The sequence below is a fragment of the Tachyglossus aculeatus genome, chromosome 4 (assembly GCF_015852505.1).
Source record: "Tachyglossus aculeatus isolate mTacAcu1 chromosome 4, mTacAcu1.pri, whole genome shotgun sequence".
Taxonomy (NCBI): Eukaryota; Metazoa; Chordata; class Mammalia; order Monotremata; family Tachyglossidae; genus Tachyglossus; species Tachyglossus aculeatus.
In genome coordinates, this window is record NC_052069.1 from 69,352,243 (window position 1) to 69,368,391 (window position 16,149).

Here is a 16,149-nt window from a genome sequence, read left to right on the forward strand (position 1 = left end):
CTTTACAAGATGAGGCAACTGAGGCAGAGAAGTGACTTGCCTAAGGTCACACAGCAGACAAGAGTGTCGACGAGTCATCTCCGACCCTTAGTGACACCACGGACGCACCTCTCCCATAACGCCCCACCTCCATTTGCAATTGTTCTGGTGGTTTGTCCACAGAGTTTACTTGATTAAAAATACGAAAGTGGTTTACCACTGCCTCCTTCCACGCAATAAACTTGAGCTTACCCCCTCAACTCTCTCCCATGCCATTTCTGCCCAGCACAGGCAAGTTTTGACTTGTAGCAGATGGCCTTCCACTTGCTAGCCACTGGCCAAGCTAGGAATGGAACGGGCAGGCCTCTGCTTGACTCTCCCTCCTGCAGCCAAGACTGGTAGAGGACTGGAAACCCTCCAGGTGCAACCTTGAAAGGAGGAATTACTAAATGGAGTGAGTGAATTGCTGCACATATAAATGCTAAGAGTAACTGAGTTTAAATGTAATCAGGAGTGGTAGAAATCCATCTTGATAAACTACCTTGGTTCACTCGAGAAGGCACCACTTTTTGGTAAAGATCAACTGTTGCTACCATAAGGGAATCCAAGACCCCGGCAAATATTCTCCTGGATTTTTTTCCCTGAGAAAATACGAGGAGGTGAGTGAAGGGGCCCCATTAAATAACCGAGTTGGAGAATATTTTGGATTAGGTTGTGGAAATGCAATGGTCTTTTGGAAAGGAATTTCATTTTTGGATTCCTTGAGGGCGGCCACTCGCGAAAAGCAGTTTCTATACAGTCAGTTTCACACTTGAAAGACTTATTTTCCACCACCAAAAGTTCAAAACGACCAGGAGAGGAGTCACACAGGAATAGTTTTGAAAATCAAAAGAATGAGAAGCAAGAAAATTGACAAGAATTGTGATATCGTGACCAGGCACACTGAGCAGCATAGCTTAGTGGAAAGAGCACAGGCTTTGAAGTCACAGGTCATGGGTTCAAATCCCAGATCTGCCAATTGTCAGCTGTGTGACTTTGGGCAAGTCACTTAACTTCTCTGTGCTTCAGTTACCTCATCTGTAAAATGGGGATTAAAACTGTGAGCCCCCCATGGGACGACTTGATCACCTTTTAACCTTCCCAGTGCTTAGAACAGTGCTTTGCACATAGTAAGCACTTAACAAATACCATTATCATTATTATTACTATTATTATTACTATTATTATTATTATTATTATTATTATTATTATTATTATTATGTAGCTAAGTTGCATTAGACAGGGGATATTATATGTGGTTTCTGATACTGTTTCTACTTAGGAAAAACAGCTTAATGTTTGTGGTATAATCATCATCATGATGAAATGTGAACTCACCAGAAACCCATGGTGTTTGGAGGGTGTTTGTAAACTCTGGGAGATTGATTTTGCTATACAGTATTGAATTTTGGCAAAAAGCACTCTAAAATCAACGTAATATATAGATATATATTAATCTATATATCTACATACCTAATGCATATATCTAGTGTAGATATCTACATCTTCTACACTAGATATACATTTTATCTACACTAGATTTCCTAAAGTTCAGAGATGAAACTGCTGCTGATGAATTTGTATCCATGGGTGTATGTGTGGTTGGGGAGAATCTCGACACATGGAATATGGTAGAGAAGTCGCATGGCATAGCGGATAGACCACGGGCCTGGGAATGAGAGGGTTATGGGTTCTAACCCCAGCTCCATCATTTGTCTGCTGACCTTGGACAAGTCACTTCATTTCTCTGTGCCTCAGTTACCTCAAATGTAAAATGGGGATCGAGATTATGAGCTCCACGTGGGACAGGGATTGTGTCCAAACCGATTTGCTTGTATCCACCCCAGTGCTTAGTACAGTATCAAGCACGTAGTAAGCACTTAACAAATAAACATAATAATTATTATTATTATTGCTAGTGCACCTTTTCTGACCTGTCACCATTCAGGGAATGAATTGCTCAGACACAAATGCTTAAGTGGGACATGCACTTAAAAGTTGCTTTTTGTAGTAGTAGTGTTAGCTTGGCCTGAACCATCCAAACACATTCATTCATTCATTCAATCGTATTTATTGAGCGCATACAAGTACAAATTGGCAGCATATAGAGACGGTCTCTACCCAGCAACGGGCTCACAGTCTAGAAGGGGGAGACAGAGGACAAAACAAAACATGTAGACAGGTGTCACACATTCACTTGGAAATGAATTCACAGGTGTCACACATTCACTTGGAAATGAATTCACTTGGTGCCCAGGGTCTCATGTTGCAGAGCAGGTGGTGGGATAATGGTTGCAGTATATGGTAGGGAAACAGACTACCTACAAGACACTTTTCAACAGCAGAAATGACTGCATCTCAGCCCATTTTGCAAACCTAACTGACCCTCAGAATGGGGAAATCTATGTGAGGAGGCAATGGGAGTTCGGTGGAAGGATTGGAATGCATTCTATGTTCCACTGAAGCAATGGCTTCCAAATGATGCATCTGCTAATAACAAACTTTCTTCAAATTACATCTATGGGGTTTAGAGGGAACAGTCTTACATTAGGAAAAACATATGAGGAATAAAAGGGTCTTTACTTTTAAGGAGATGGCATTATGACATTAGAAGTCATTCAGGCATTGAAACTGATTCTGCTTTTTATTCATTTGCTTCAAACACTGGAGTTCTGCAGCTATAGACTAAGCTCATCATGGGCAGGGAATGTGTCTGCTTGTTGTTCTATTGTACTCTGCCAAGCACTTAGTATAGTGCTTTGCACCCAGTAAGCACTCATTAATGAGATTAAATGAATTGAATGAAACATGGTATCAGGGCACAACAGTGTTAGTATTGTTGTTCCCAGTTTAGTTTACTACAATCAGAACCTCAAACAGATTGGTACATAGCTGAATGCTGGGAGACATTTGCCCCAGATGGACTAGCCTATCATGGTGGTAATCGGGTGAGGGGTTACTGTCCTTGAGCAGAAACTTTTCACGATTGGCAGATTAAAAGACAGAATCAGGTCCTGTCAAAGGACAATCTTTTCCTGTACACACCATAGGGTAGTATATTGGTTGCATGTGGATCTTTTGGCCACACTTTTTTTTTAATGGTATTGGCTAAGTGCTTCCTTTCTCTGCCAGGGACCGTATTAAGAACTTGGGTAGATACAAGATTGGATGGACACAGTCCATGTCCCACATAAAGTCTCACAGTCTTAATCCCTGTTTTACAAAGCAGGCAACTGATATGCGGAGAAGTTAAGTGACTTGCCCAAAGTCATGCAGCAGATGAATGGAAGAGCCGGGATTAGAAGCGTGGCTCAGTGGAAAGAGCACGGGCTTTGGAGTCAGAGGTCATGGGTTCAAATCCCGGCTCTGCCAATTGTCAGCTGTGTGACTTTGGGCAAGTCACTTCACTTCCCTATGCCTCAGTTACCTAATTTGTAAAATGGGGATGAAGACTGTGAGCCCTCCTTGGGACAACCTGATCACCTTGTAACCTCCCCAGTGTTTAGAAAAGTGCTTTGCACATAGTAAGCGCTTAATAAATGCCATTATGCTTATTATTATTAGAAGGCAGATCCTCTGACCCCCAGGCCTGTGATCTTTCCATTAGGCTATGCTGCTTCTCAATCAATCAGTCATATTTATTGAACAATTTCTGTGCAGAGCACTTTACTAAGAGCTTTAGAGAGCACATTATAACAGTATAACAGAGTTGGTAGACATGTTTCCTGCCTACAATGAGCTTGCAGTCTAGAGGGGGAGACAGACATTAATATAAAGAATTAAATTATGGATATGTAAACAAAATGCTGCTGGTCTGAGGGAAGGATAAGAAAAGGGAACAAATCTAAGTGCGATGCAGAAGGGAGTTGGAGAAGAGGAAATAAGGGCTTAATCAAGGAAGGCCTCTCAGAGGAGGTGTGTCTTCAATAAGGCTTTGAAGGTGGGGAGAGGAATTATTTGTTAGATAAGAAAAGGGAGAAGCCAGGAATAGAACCCAGATCCTCTGACTCTGAGGCCTGTGTTCTATCCACTCAGCCATGCTCCTTGTCACTACAGAAAGTTTCTCCTTTGACTGTAATCTGGTTTGTCCCATTTTAAGTTATTCAATGTGAAAATTGCCCATTATCTGTCTTGCACGGGCCCAGGAGTCAGAAGGACCTGTGTTTGAATCGAAGCTACCAACAGTATAACAGAGTTGGTAGACATGTTCCCTGCCCATAACGAGCTCACACTTCCAGGGAATGGCCTGATTTACAGCTAACAATTATGGAATTTGTTCATTCACTCATTCAGTCATACTTATTGAGTGCTTACTATGTGCAGAGCACTGTACTAAGTCATTTGGAAAGTACAGTTTGGCAACAGATAGAGACAGTCCCTACCGAAGTACTTACTATGTTCCAGGGACTGTTCTAAGAGCTGGGGTAGATACAAGATAGTAGGGTTTAACACAGTCCCTGTTCCCCATAGGATTCACAATCCCCATTTTACAGATGAGGGAACTGAGGCCCAGAGACGTTAACTGACTTGCATGTGGCTACACAGCAGACAAGTGGAGGAACCAGAATTAGAACCCATTCATTCATTCAATCAACTGTATTTATTGAGCAATTACTGTGTGCACAGCACTGGACGGAATGCTTAGGAAAGTACGATACAGTGACATTCCCTGCCCTCAATGAGCTCAGTCTAGTGTGAGAGGCAGACATCAATATCAGTAAATAAAATGACAGATGTATTCATAAGTGCTTTGGGGCTGGGATGGGGGGAAGAGCAAAGGGAGCAAATCAGAGCGACGCAGAAGGGAGTGGGAGATGAGGAAAAGTGGGGCTTAGTCTGGGAAGGCCTCTTGGAGGAGTTGTGTCTTCAATAAGGCTTTGAAGTGGTTGACTCCCAGATGTGAAGGATGAGAGGGGAGGACGCTGCGTGTTTCATGAATGGGAAAGTCCTTAGGGAAGTGTCAAAGAGGTATAATTGTTATCGGTGAAATCCTAGCCAACTGTAAGAAAGTCCTTTCACGGAATCTGAGCGAAGGATCAAGGCAGTGAGACTTTCTCCGCAACCTCCGTAAGGAAAGCAGGCCCTGCGTCGGTGAGCCGTCCCCCTTAGAAAACATGTAAAAGTGGCAGCATTTTATGGTCTAGACATTCCAGTATTTCACAAGATTTATAAGACTCCAGTAAAATGCGGTAGAGAAAAAAAAAACCCATAAAACTTCAGTGGTTTGAAAATGAAACATTTTCATGAACTCGAGATCAACCTGGTTTGATTGCAGGATGGTTCAAAGAAGAGAGAGAGCTCTTGTGTATTTTGAACGGACACTTCAGAAGCTGAAATCGGAGCAAACTGACAGAGTGAATTAAAATGCCATTCATCTCTCTTTCTCCCCCTGCTTAGACTTCAGTGAAGTCTGTGTCACAAGTGATGGATCATTTATTCATTTATTGTAAGGCAGCTCTGACTTCTGTTCTTTCCAAGAGTGAATTAGGAAAGCACCTTATTACCTTGAAATATGATTCTCATTCTCTCTATCTCTTAAACAACACTACTCCCACACTTCTACTTTGCTATTGGAGAAGCAGCGTGGCTCAGTGGAAAGAGCACGGGCTTTGGAGTCAGAGGTCATGGGTTCAAATCCCTGCTCCGCCGATTGTCAGCTGTGTGACTTCGGGCAAGTCACTTAACTTCTCTGTTCCTCAGTTACCTCATCTGTAAAATGGGGATTAAGACTGTGAGCCCCCTGTGGGACAACCTGATCACCTTGTAACCTCCCCAGTGCTTAGAACAGTGCTTTGCACATAGTAAATGCTTAATATCTGAGATTATCATATTTGAGAAGCAGTGTGGCTCAGTGGAAAGAGCATGGGCTTTGGCATCAGAGGTCATGGGTTCAAATCCTGGCTCTGCCGATTGTCAGCTGTGTGACTTTGGGCAAGTCGCTTAACTTCTCTGTGCCTCAGTTACCTCAATTGCAAAATGGGGATTAAGACTGTGAGCCGCCCGTGGGCCAACCTGATCACCTTGTAACCTCCCCAGCACTTAGAACAGTGCTTGGCAAATAGTAAGCACTTAATAAATTCCATCATCATCATTATTATTATTATTATTGTTGGTGATTGGAAAGGATCCAGGGGAAGCAGCATGGCCTAGTGAGAAGAACATACACCTTGAAGTGAGGGGGCCTGGGTTCTCTGAGATTACCATATTTGAGAAGCAGCATGGCTCAGTGGACAGAGCACGGTCTTTGGAGTCAGAGGTCATGGGTTCAAATCCTGGCTCTGCCACATGCCTGCTGTGTGACCTTGGGCAAGTCACTTAACTTCTCTGGGCCTCAGTTCCCTCATCTGTAAAATGGGGATTAAGACTGTGAGCCCCACGCGGGACAACTTGATCACCTTGTATCCCCCCCATTGCTTAGAATAGTGCTTTGCACATAGTAAGTGCTTAACAAATACCATCATTATTACTGTTATTATTACTCCCAGCTCTGCCACTTGCCTGCTGTGTGACTTTGGACAAGTCATTTTACTTCTCTGGGCCTCATCTGTAAAATAAGCATCAAATATCTGTTCCCCCTTTCCCTCAGACTGTGAGTCCCAGGTTGCATAGGGATACTGTCTGACCTGATCATCTTGTATCTACTCCAGTGCTTAGTACAGTGTTTGCACATAATAGTCCTTAACAAATACCATATGCCGCCTTTACATTTGTTTCTACTAAGTCCCCTCTTGCTTTGGGAAGGCTTTTCTGCCCATTCTCGAACTAGCTGTCAGGCTATGACTAGTCCCCATAACTAGTCTGTTTAAATATAGATGTGCGTATATGTGTTTAATGTAGCCTGTCTAGTCCAGTGGAGAGAACAAAGTTCTCGTTCCAGTCCTGGCTCTCTCTGCAACTGGCTAAGTGGGCAAAGACCACAGACATTTATTCATTCATTCATTCAATCATATTTATTGAGCACTTATTGTGTGCAGAGCACTGTACTAAGTGCTTGGGAAAGTACAGTACAGCAATAAAGAGAGACAATCCCTGTCCACAACGAGCTCACAGTCTAGAGGGGAGAGACAGACATCAGTACAAGTAAACAGACATCAGGATATCAATACAATTAAGCAGCCAACAATATAAAGAAATAAAATTACAGATATATACATAAGTGCTGTGGGGCAGGGAGAAGGGGGAAGAGCAAAGGAAATGAGTCAGGGTGCTGCCGAAGGGAGTGGGAGATGAGGAAACGGGGGGCTTAGTCTAGGAAGGCCTCTTGGAGGAGATGCATCTTTAGCAGGGCTTTGAATAATAATAATAATGATAGTATTTGTTAAGCACTTACTATGTGCAAAGCACTCTTCTAAGCACTGGGGAGGTTACAAGGTGATCAGGTTGTCCCACAGGGGGCTCACAGTTTTAATCCCCATTTTACAGATGAGGGAACTGAGGCACAGAGAAGTGAAGTGACTTGCCCAAAGTCACACAGCTGACAGTTGGCAGAGTGGGATTTGAACCCATGACCTCTGACTCCAAAGCCCATGCTCTTTCCACTGAGCCATGCTGCTTCTGAAGGTGGGGGAGAGTGATAGTCTGGCGGCTTTGAGGAAGGAGGGCATTCCAGGCCAGAGGTAGGACGTGGGCCAGGGGTCGGCGGTGAGACAGGCGAGAACGAGGTCCAGTGAGGAGGTTAATAATAATAATAATAATAATAATAATAATAATAATAATAATAATGTTGGTATTTGTTAAGCGCTTACTACATGCCAAGCACTGTTTTAAGCGCTGGTGAAGATACGAGGTAAACAGATTGTCCCTCGTGGGGCTCACAGTCTTCATCCCCATTTTACAGATGAGGGAACCGAGGCCCAGAGAAGTTAAGTGACTTGCCCAAGGTCACACAGCAGACAAGTGGTGGAGCCGGGATTTGAACCCACGATCTCTGACTCCAAAGCCCGGGCTCTTTTCACTGAGCCACACTGCTTCCCCACCAGAGGAGCAGAGTTTGCGGGCTGGGATGTAGAAAGAGATGAGGGAGGTGAGGTAGGAGGGGGCAAGGTAATGAATGGCTTTAAAGCCAAGGGTGAGGAGTTTTTGTTTGATACGGCGGTGGATAGAATTTGACAATGTACTATACCCCTACCTACCTACTTGCTACACTCCGTGCCCCTGTAGAACCATTACTGGCATCGATGAGGGAAAATGTGTGGCACCGTGCAACCAATTTTTCCGTGCAGCTTCTCGGTCCCGAATTCTTGGCAACAAGGCTCTTCCATCTTTCCTCTCTCCCATGACCTTTTATCCTTTTATCCCTGACTCGCCCTTTGAAAGCTGTAAGGTCTCAGAGAGGAGACCCCCACATCTAATTTATTCTTGTCTGTAACAGTCAAGTATACTTTTCCCCACCCACTGGGGCCTTGGTAGTTGTGTCTACGTGGGGTGAAACCAAAATCGGTCTCCCCCCAAACACATTTTGAAACTTGATGTTTCCTACTGGTGCAGCTCATTCCCATCAGAAGGACTGGGGGGAAAGGAGAAAGGTGGGAAAAGAACCAAGCATAAAAAGCCCTTAACCAAACTGGCAGGCATGGAGAGAAATGTGAGAGCCAAAGGCAGGGCAAGGAAATCAATTAAATATTATCGATTGATTGAAAGTCGCCCCAGTACAACCCAGACAGGCTGACGGCAGGGATCTTTGAAAGAGTTCTGGTGAGGAAGTAGAGGTAGTTGGAGAAGTACTTAGAGGTATTTGGGGAAGCAGCCTGGCCTAATGGACAGAGGAGTCAGAGGATCTGGGTTCTAATCCCACCTCTGCCACTTGTCTGCTATTTGACCGTGGTCAAGTCACTTCACTACTCTGGGCCCCAGTTACCTCATCTGTAAAATGGGGATTAAAGCAGTGAAGTTCATGTGGGACATGGACCGTATCCAATCTGATTATTTTGTATCTACCACAGTACTCACTACAGTGCCTGGCCCATAGTAAATTCATTCATTCATTCGATCGTATTTATTGAGCGCTTACTGTGTGCGGAGCACTGTACTAAGCGCTTGGGAAGTACAAGTTGGCAACATATAGAGACGGTCCCTATAAGTACTTAACAAATGCCATAAAAAAAAGGCATGGGACTTCAATGACAGTACTGCCATCTGCATAAGGTTCTTGTTTACCTGTGTAGATAAGGATCAATGGGAATTTTCCCACTAGGAAAATCTTCCCACATTCCCTGGTCTGGGGGAGATCCGGGCAGTAAGAGCTCGGTGATGAAAATAATGATGGCTCTGTTCCTCATTTCCAAGGGACGTTCTGGAATCTCCTCTGGAGAGTCAGAGGGGGGGAAAAAAGCCTTCTGAAACTGAATCTTTCTTCTGTCTTTTTCCACATATGGCCATGTCTGTGTGATCCAACTTAAAATGGAAATTGGCAGGTAGCAGGGACTATCAGTGAAGCCATGTGTTCTGGAGAGAAGGTGATGATTACATCGAATTATGGCTCCGGACTGACTAATTCTGTGATAACCCGTTGAGTTGGTAGAGATGATTTTCCAGGTCCTTTACTGCAAGCCTGTCCCCCCAGCCTGACCCCCTATCTGTGTGATGTCAGTAGATTACACTACACACTCAAAGGACATAACATAATAATACTTAATCACGGCTCCTCCGCCTGTCTGCTGTGTGACCTTGGGCAAATCACTTCCCCTCTCTGGGCCTCAGTTACCTCATCTGTAAAAAGGGGATTGAGACTGTGAGCCCTACATTGGCTTGTATCCACCCCTACGCTTAGTACAGTGCCTGGTATATCATAAGCGCTTAACAAAAATACCACAATGACATATGCAGCTTTTTGGGGATGATGATAATGATGACGATGGCATTTGTTAAGCACTTACTGTGTGCAAAGCACTGTTCTAAGCACTGGGGGGATACAAGGTGATCAGGTTGTCCCACGTAGGGCTCACAGTCTTAATCTTAATCCTCATTTTACAGATGAGGTAACTGAGGCTCAGAGAAGTTAAGTGACTTGCCCAAGGTCACACAGCAGACATGTAGCGGAGCCGGGATTCGAACCCATGACCTCTGACTCCAAAGCCCGGGCTCCTTCCACTGAGCCACGCTGCTAAGCATTTCACCGAGCCCAGGGTCACCTCTCAGCTGAACACCCTCCATCCCCTCCTTAGACTCTGACAATGGACCACTTCCATCAGGCCACCATCTTTGTGAAGTGCTGCTTTGGGAAGTAACGTGGCCTAGTGGAAAGAGTACTGTGGAAGTCAGAGGACCTGGGTTCTAATCCCAGTTCTGCCACTTCTCCGCTGTGTGATCGTGAGCAAGTCACTTTACTTCTCTATGCCTCAGTTTCCTCATTTGCAAGATGGGGATTCAATACTTGCGCTCCCTCCTACTTAGAATGTGAGCCCAATGTGGGACCTGATTATCTTGTATCTACCCCAGTGCTTAGTTGAGTGGTTGGCCCGTAGTAAGTGCTTCACACATGCCACAATTGTTATTGTGCGATGTTGTCCCTGCTGTCACCAAATCTGTGTGTGTGGGGGGGGATGTCTTATTGCCCTCCCTGGCATTTCACCAGGAGGCAATGACTGACCCTCTGAAGCCATCCCTACTTGCTGCATCCCCAGACATCATCACCTAAGTGTTTCAGGAACACCGGCCTACACTGCCAGTGACAATATCAACATGACAATGGAAGACAGTCTTTATGCAAACTGAGGTTGCAGTGTAGAGGCAGCATGGCATAGTGGATGGAGCAAGAACTTAGGAGTCAGAAGATCATGAATTCTATTCCTGGCTCCACCGGTGGTCTGTTGTGTGACCTTGGGCAAATCACTTACCTTCTCTATGCCTCAATTGCCTCATCTGAAAAATGGGGATTGAGACTGTAAGCCCCATGTGGGACAGGGACTGTGTCGACCATTCATTCATTCATTCAATCGTATTTATTGAGCGCTTACTGTGTGCAGAGCACTGTACTAAGTGCTTGGGAAGTACAGGTTGGCAACATATAGAGACGGTCCCTACCCAACATTCATTCATTCAATCATATTTATTGAGCACTTACTGTTTGCAGAGCACTGTACTAAGCATGATTAGCTTGTATCCACCCCACTACTTAGTACAGGGCCTGGCACATAGTAAGTGTTTAACAAATATGAGAATAAAAATAATGGTATTTGTTGAGTGCTTACTATGTGCAAAGCACTGTTCTAAGCGCTGGAGAGGAGATACAAGGTGATCAGGTTGTCCCACGTGGGGCTCACAGTCTTAATCCCCATTTTACAGATGAGGTAACTGAGGCTCAGATAAGTTAAGTGACTAACCCAAGGTCACACAGCTGACAAGTGGCAGAGCTGGGATTAGAACCCATGACCTCTGATTCCAAAGCCCAGGCTCTTTCCACTGAGCCACACATTCGCTCTTCAAGGGTCTAGAACAGTGCTTGGCTCACAACAGGGGTTCAGTCCATCTGTTTGATATGAAAGGATTATCTGTTGCAAATAGATCTCTTCATTCTCGGTCACCTGGTTGGAAAGGATGCTCTCCACCAGTAGAGTCAACTTCAGATTCACAGGATCAGTCAGAGGTGTTTACTGAGCGCTTACCAATGAGAAGCAGCATGGGGGAGTGAATGGAGCGTGGGCCTGGAGTCAGAAGGTCATGCATTCTAATCCTGGCTCCATCACCTGCCTGCTGTGTGACCTTGGACAAGTCACTTCACTTCTCTGTGACTCAGTTACCTCATCTGTGCGCATCAGGCAGAAACTCCTCACCCTGGGCTTCAAGGCTGTCCATCCCCTCGCCCCCTCCTACCTCACCTCCCTTCTCTCCTTCTCCAGCCCAGCCCGCACCCTCCGCTCCTCCACCGCTAATCTCCTCACCGTGCTTCGTTCTCGCCTGTCCCGCCGTCGACCCCCGGCCCACGTCATCCCCAGGGCCTGGAATGCCCTCCCTCTGCCCATCCGCCAAGCACGCTCTCTTCCTCCCTTCAAGGCCCTACTGAGAGCTCACCTCCTCCAGGAGGCCTTCCCAGACTGAGCCCCTTCCTTCCTCTCCCCCTCGTCCCCCTCTCACATCCCCCCGATCGTACCACCTTCCCTTCCCCACAGCACCTGTATATATGTATATATGTTTGCACATATTTGTTACTCTATTTATTTATTTATTTATTTTACTTGTACGTATCTATTCTATTTATTTTATTTTGTTAGTATGTTTGGTTTTGTTCTCTGTCTCCCCTTTTTAGACTGTGAGCCCACTGTTGGGTAGGGACTGTCTCTATATGTTGCCAACTTGTATTTACCAAGCGCTTAGTACAGTGCTCTGCACACAGTAGCCACTCAATAAATACAATTGAAGATGATCTGTAAAATGGGGATTGAGACTGTGAGCCCCACTGCTGGGTAGGGACTGTCTCTATATGTTGCCAACTTGTACTTCCCAAGCACTTAGTACAGTGCTCTGCACACAGTAAGCGCTCAATAAATACGATTGAATGAATGAATGAACGTGGGACAGGGACTGCGTCCAACCCGATTTTGCTTGTATCCAACCCAGTGCTTAGAACAGTGCCTGGCACATACTAAGTACTTAACAAATACGATTAGTCTTATTATTATTACTATTCATTCATTCATTCATTCAATCATATTTATTGAGCGCTTACTGTGTGCAGAGAACTGTACTAAGCGCTTGGGAAGTACAAGTTGGCAACATATAGAGACGGTCCCTACCCAACAGCGGGCTATGTGCAGAGCATGATACGAAGTGCTTGGGAGAGTACAGTCCAACATAGTTGGCAGACACGTTCCCTGCCCATAATGACCTTACAGTCTAATGACATCTCCTCTCTCTTGCTCTCTCTCTGTCTCTCTGAAACAGTGCCAAACCAAATCCTTCACCCTGATTGTTCCTCCGTCAATGTGACACAGCCAACCCCCACCCTTGGCACAGTATGCCTTTTCTGCTTCTGCGCTCATGGTGCACAATGCTGTTGGTGGAAATCCAGGCCCCAAGCCAACTTTGGTCATTTGAAATCCATCCTTGTTTGCTACAACTCTGCCCTCTTTTCCACTCAACTTTGCTTCTCGCTCACTGACTCTCGTCCACTGCCCCCACCAATTATTCCAGACGTTTAGCCCCCTCCTGAAGCCCCCAGTGCCCCCTTCTTCAGGTGATATCCCGACTTGGTTAAATGGACAAGAGTGCTCTTTGGGTCTTCCTCCTCTCTCTCTGGTTTATCTTTCTTGTTGTTTTTGCTGGCTCTTCCTTTACCTCCCGCTGCCATACATATCCCTCAGGGCTCACTTCTGGGTTCCCTTCTCTTCTTACTTTATACTAATTACCTTGTGAGTTCATCTCTTCCCCGGCTTCAACTATTGCTTCTAATTGGATGACTCCCAAATCTACCTTGCTAGTCCCAATCTCTCCCCCTTGTTATTTTGCATTTCGTCCCGCCTTCAGGACACCTCTATATGGTTGGCTCATCTGCACCTCAAGCTTGATATGTCCAAAACCGAACACTTTATCTTCTCTCCAAAATGATCTTCTCCACCTAACTTTCCCATCACAGTTGACCACACCACCCATTATCTTTGACCTTATATTGAGTCTGTTGCCCAATTCTTTCTGTTTCTTCCCCTTGACATTTTCAGAATCTGCCCTCTCCTCTCCGTCCAAACGTCCACCATATTAGGCGTTTATCAAAAGCCAGTTTGACTAATAATAATAATAATATTGGTATTTGTTAAGCGCTTACAATGTGCCAAGCACTGTTCTAAGCGCTGGGGGGTTACAAGATAATCAAGGTTGTCCCATGTGGGGCTCACTGTCTTAATCCTCATTTTACAGATGATGTAACTGAGGCACAGGGAAGTTAAGTGACTTGCCCAAAGTCACACAGCTGATGAGTGGTGGAGTCGGACTACTGCACCAGTCACCTGTTAATCTCTCTGCCTCTTCTGTCTGATCTATACCTCACCCCACTGCCTTGATCACTTTTTTGAATCATCACTTTGCACCCAACCCCACCTCTAAAACCACCCATAGTTGTCCATTCTTCTCCAGGGCTATTGGCTTTAAGGAGCTAATTGAGCTCTCTTCCTGCTACCTTTCCACTCTTCTCCCATTCCTCTCCAATTAGCAAATCCTTGATCTCTCGAAGTAGCCTCCTCATTGTGCCTTGCCTTCAACTCTCCCCGCATTGATCTCTTGCTCACATCTTTCTCCCTGTCTGTAATTCCTCCCCATTCCAAATCAGACTGATGATTGCTAAGTCCATCTTCAAAACCATTCTATAATCATATCTCCTCTAAGAGGCCTCTTCAGCCTCTTCACCACTTCTGTACCACATGAGCACTGGTGAGCTTTTAGCTACCCAAACTACTTAGGCAAATAATTTTACATACCCTCTTACTTCGGCCTTTGCTCATGTGTGTATTCCCTTTCCCCTCTTCCTTTTGTCTGTAAATTATTCCAATATCTCAATAATTAATCATAACTCTTTCAATCCCTTATTAGAGTTCTGCCCAAAGTGGTTGCTCAGTCAGTACTATTGATTGATTTCTCTCTCCCTCACTCTTCCTCTTTCTCCCTTTTTCTTTCTGTCCCTCTTCCTCTTCCTCCCCCTCTTCCTTTCCCTTATCCTTTCTCTCCCCCTTATCTAATGCTCTCTTCCCCTCATTATTACTATTATTATTCTTTGTCTCCATCTTTCTCTCGTCTATAGATGGAGATATATGCAAATATATGAATCTCCCACCCACAATAATAATGATAATAATAATAATGATAGCATTTATTAAGCGCTTGCTATGTGCAAAACACTGTTCTAAGCTCTAGGGAGGTTAAAAGGTCATCAGGTTGTCCCACTGGGGGACTCACAGTTTTAACCCCCATTAGAGAAGCAGCGTGGCTCAGTGGAAAGAGCTCGGGCTTTGGAGTCAGAGGTCATGGGTTCAAATCCCGGCTCCGCCACTTGTCAGCTGTGTGACTTTGGGCAAGTCACTTCACTTCTCTGGGCCTCAGTTCCCTCATCTGAAAAATGGGGATTAAGTCTGTGAGCCCCACATGGGACAACTTGATTACCTTGCATCTACCCCAGCGCTTAGAACAGTGCTTTGCACATAGTAAGTGCTTAATAAATGCCATTATTATTATTATTATTATTTTACAGATGAGGTAACTGAGGCACAGAGAAGTTAGGTGACTTGCCCGAAGTCACACAGCTGACAATTGGTAGATCTGGGACTTGAACCCATGACCTCTGACTCTTTCCATTGAGCCACGCAAGCCCAGGTTAAGTTTACCTGAATTAGTTGATGAGGATAACTGATCCACTTTCTTATGATATTTGTTAAGCACTTACTATGTGCCAGGCACTGAACTAAGCGCTGGGGCGGATACAAGGAAATTGGGTTTGACACAATTCCTGTCACTTGAGGGGCTCACAGTCTCAATCCCCAGTTTACAGATGAGATAATCGAGGCACAGAGAGGTAACGTGAGTGGCCCAAAGTTAGTTAGCAGACAAGTGGTGGAGCTGGGATTAGAACCCATGACCTTCCGAATCCCAGGTCTGTGCTCTATTCGCTACATCATGCTGCTCAAAGTAAATAATCCGAGAGCTAGAATAAACTATTCCTGAAGGAATCTTATGAAACAGGGGCCTGGAGGAAGATATCTGGTGAATTGTGAATTTCAGTTAGAGTCAGTCAAGGTTGGACTAAGGATATAGATTAGCAGCAAGATTTTTTTTTCGTTTTTCCTTTTCTAGCTGTGATGATCTGCAGTCTACCAAGAATCACCAATAATTCCTTCTAGAGAGATTCATGCATAACATTTCTCTACTGCGGTTTAAAAAGAAAATGAGGCTCTTGCTACCGTGACATCCCCTGTTATCTTCCACAAATAATGAAATCATCCAGATTCCTCTGAGGGAATGCTCACATTTTATCAATGGCGCCTTGCTGCAAAATTCCCATTTTTGCTCTTGAAGATACAATAAAAGATTTATGTCTGATGGGTTATGATGTGGTTTCCATCAAGGAACAAAACAATTCTTTCCAAAAAAATACCATATCCCCAAATGATTTCATAATTGCAAACAGTGTTGACGAGCTCTTTGGCTTAAATA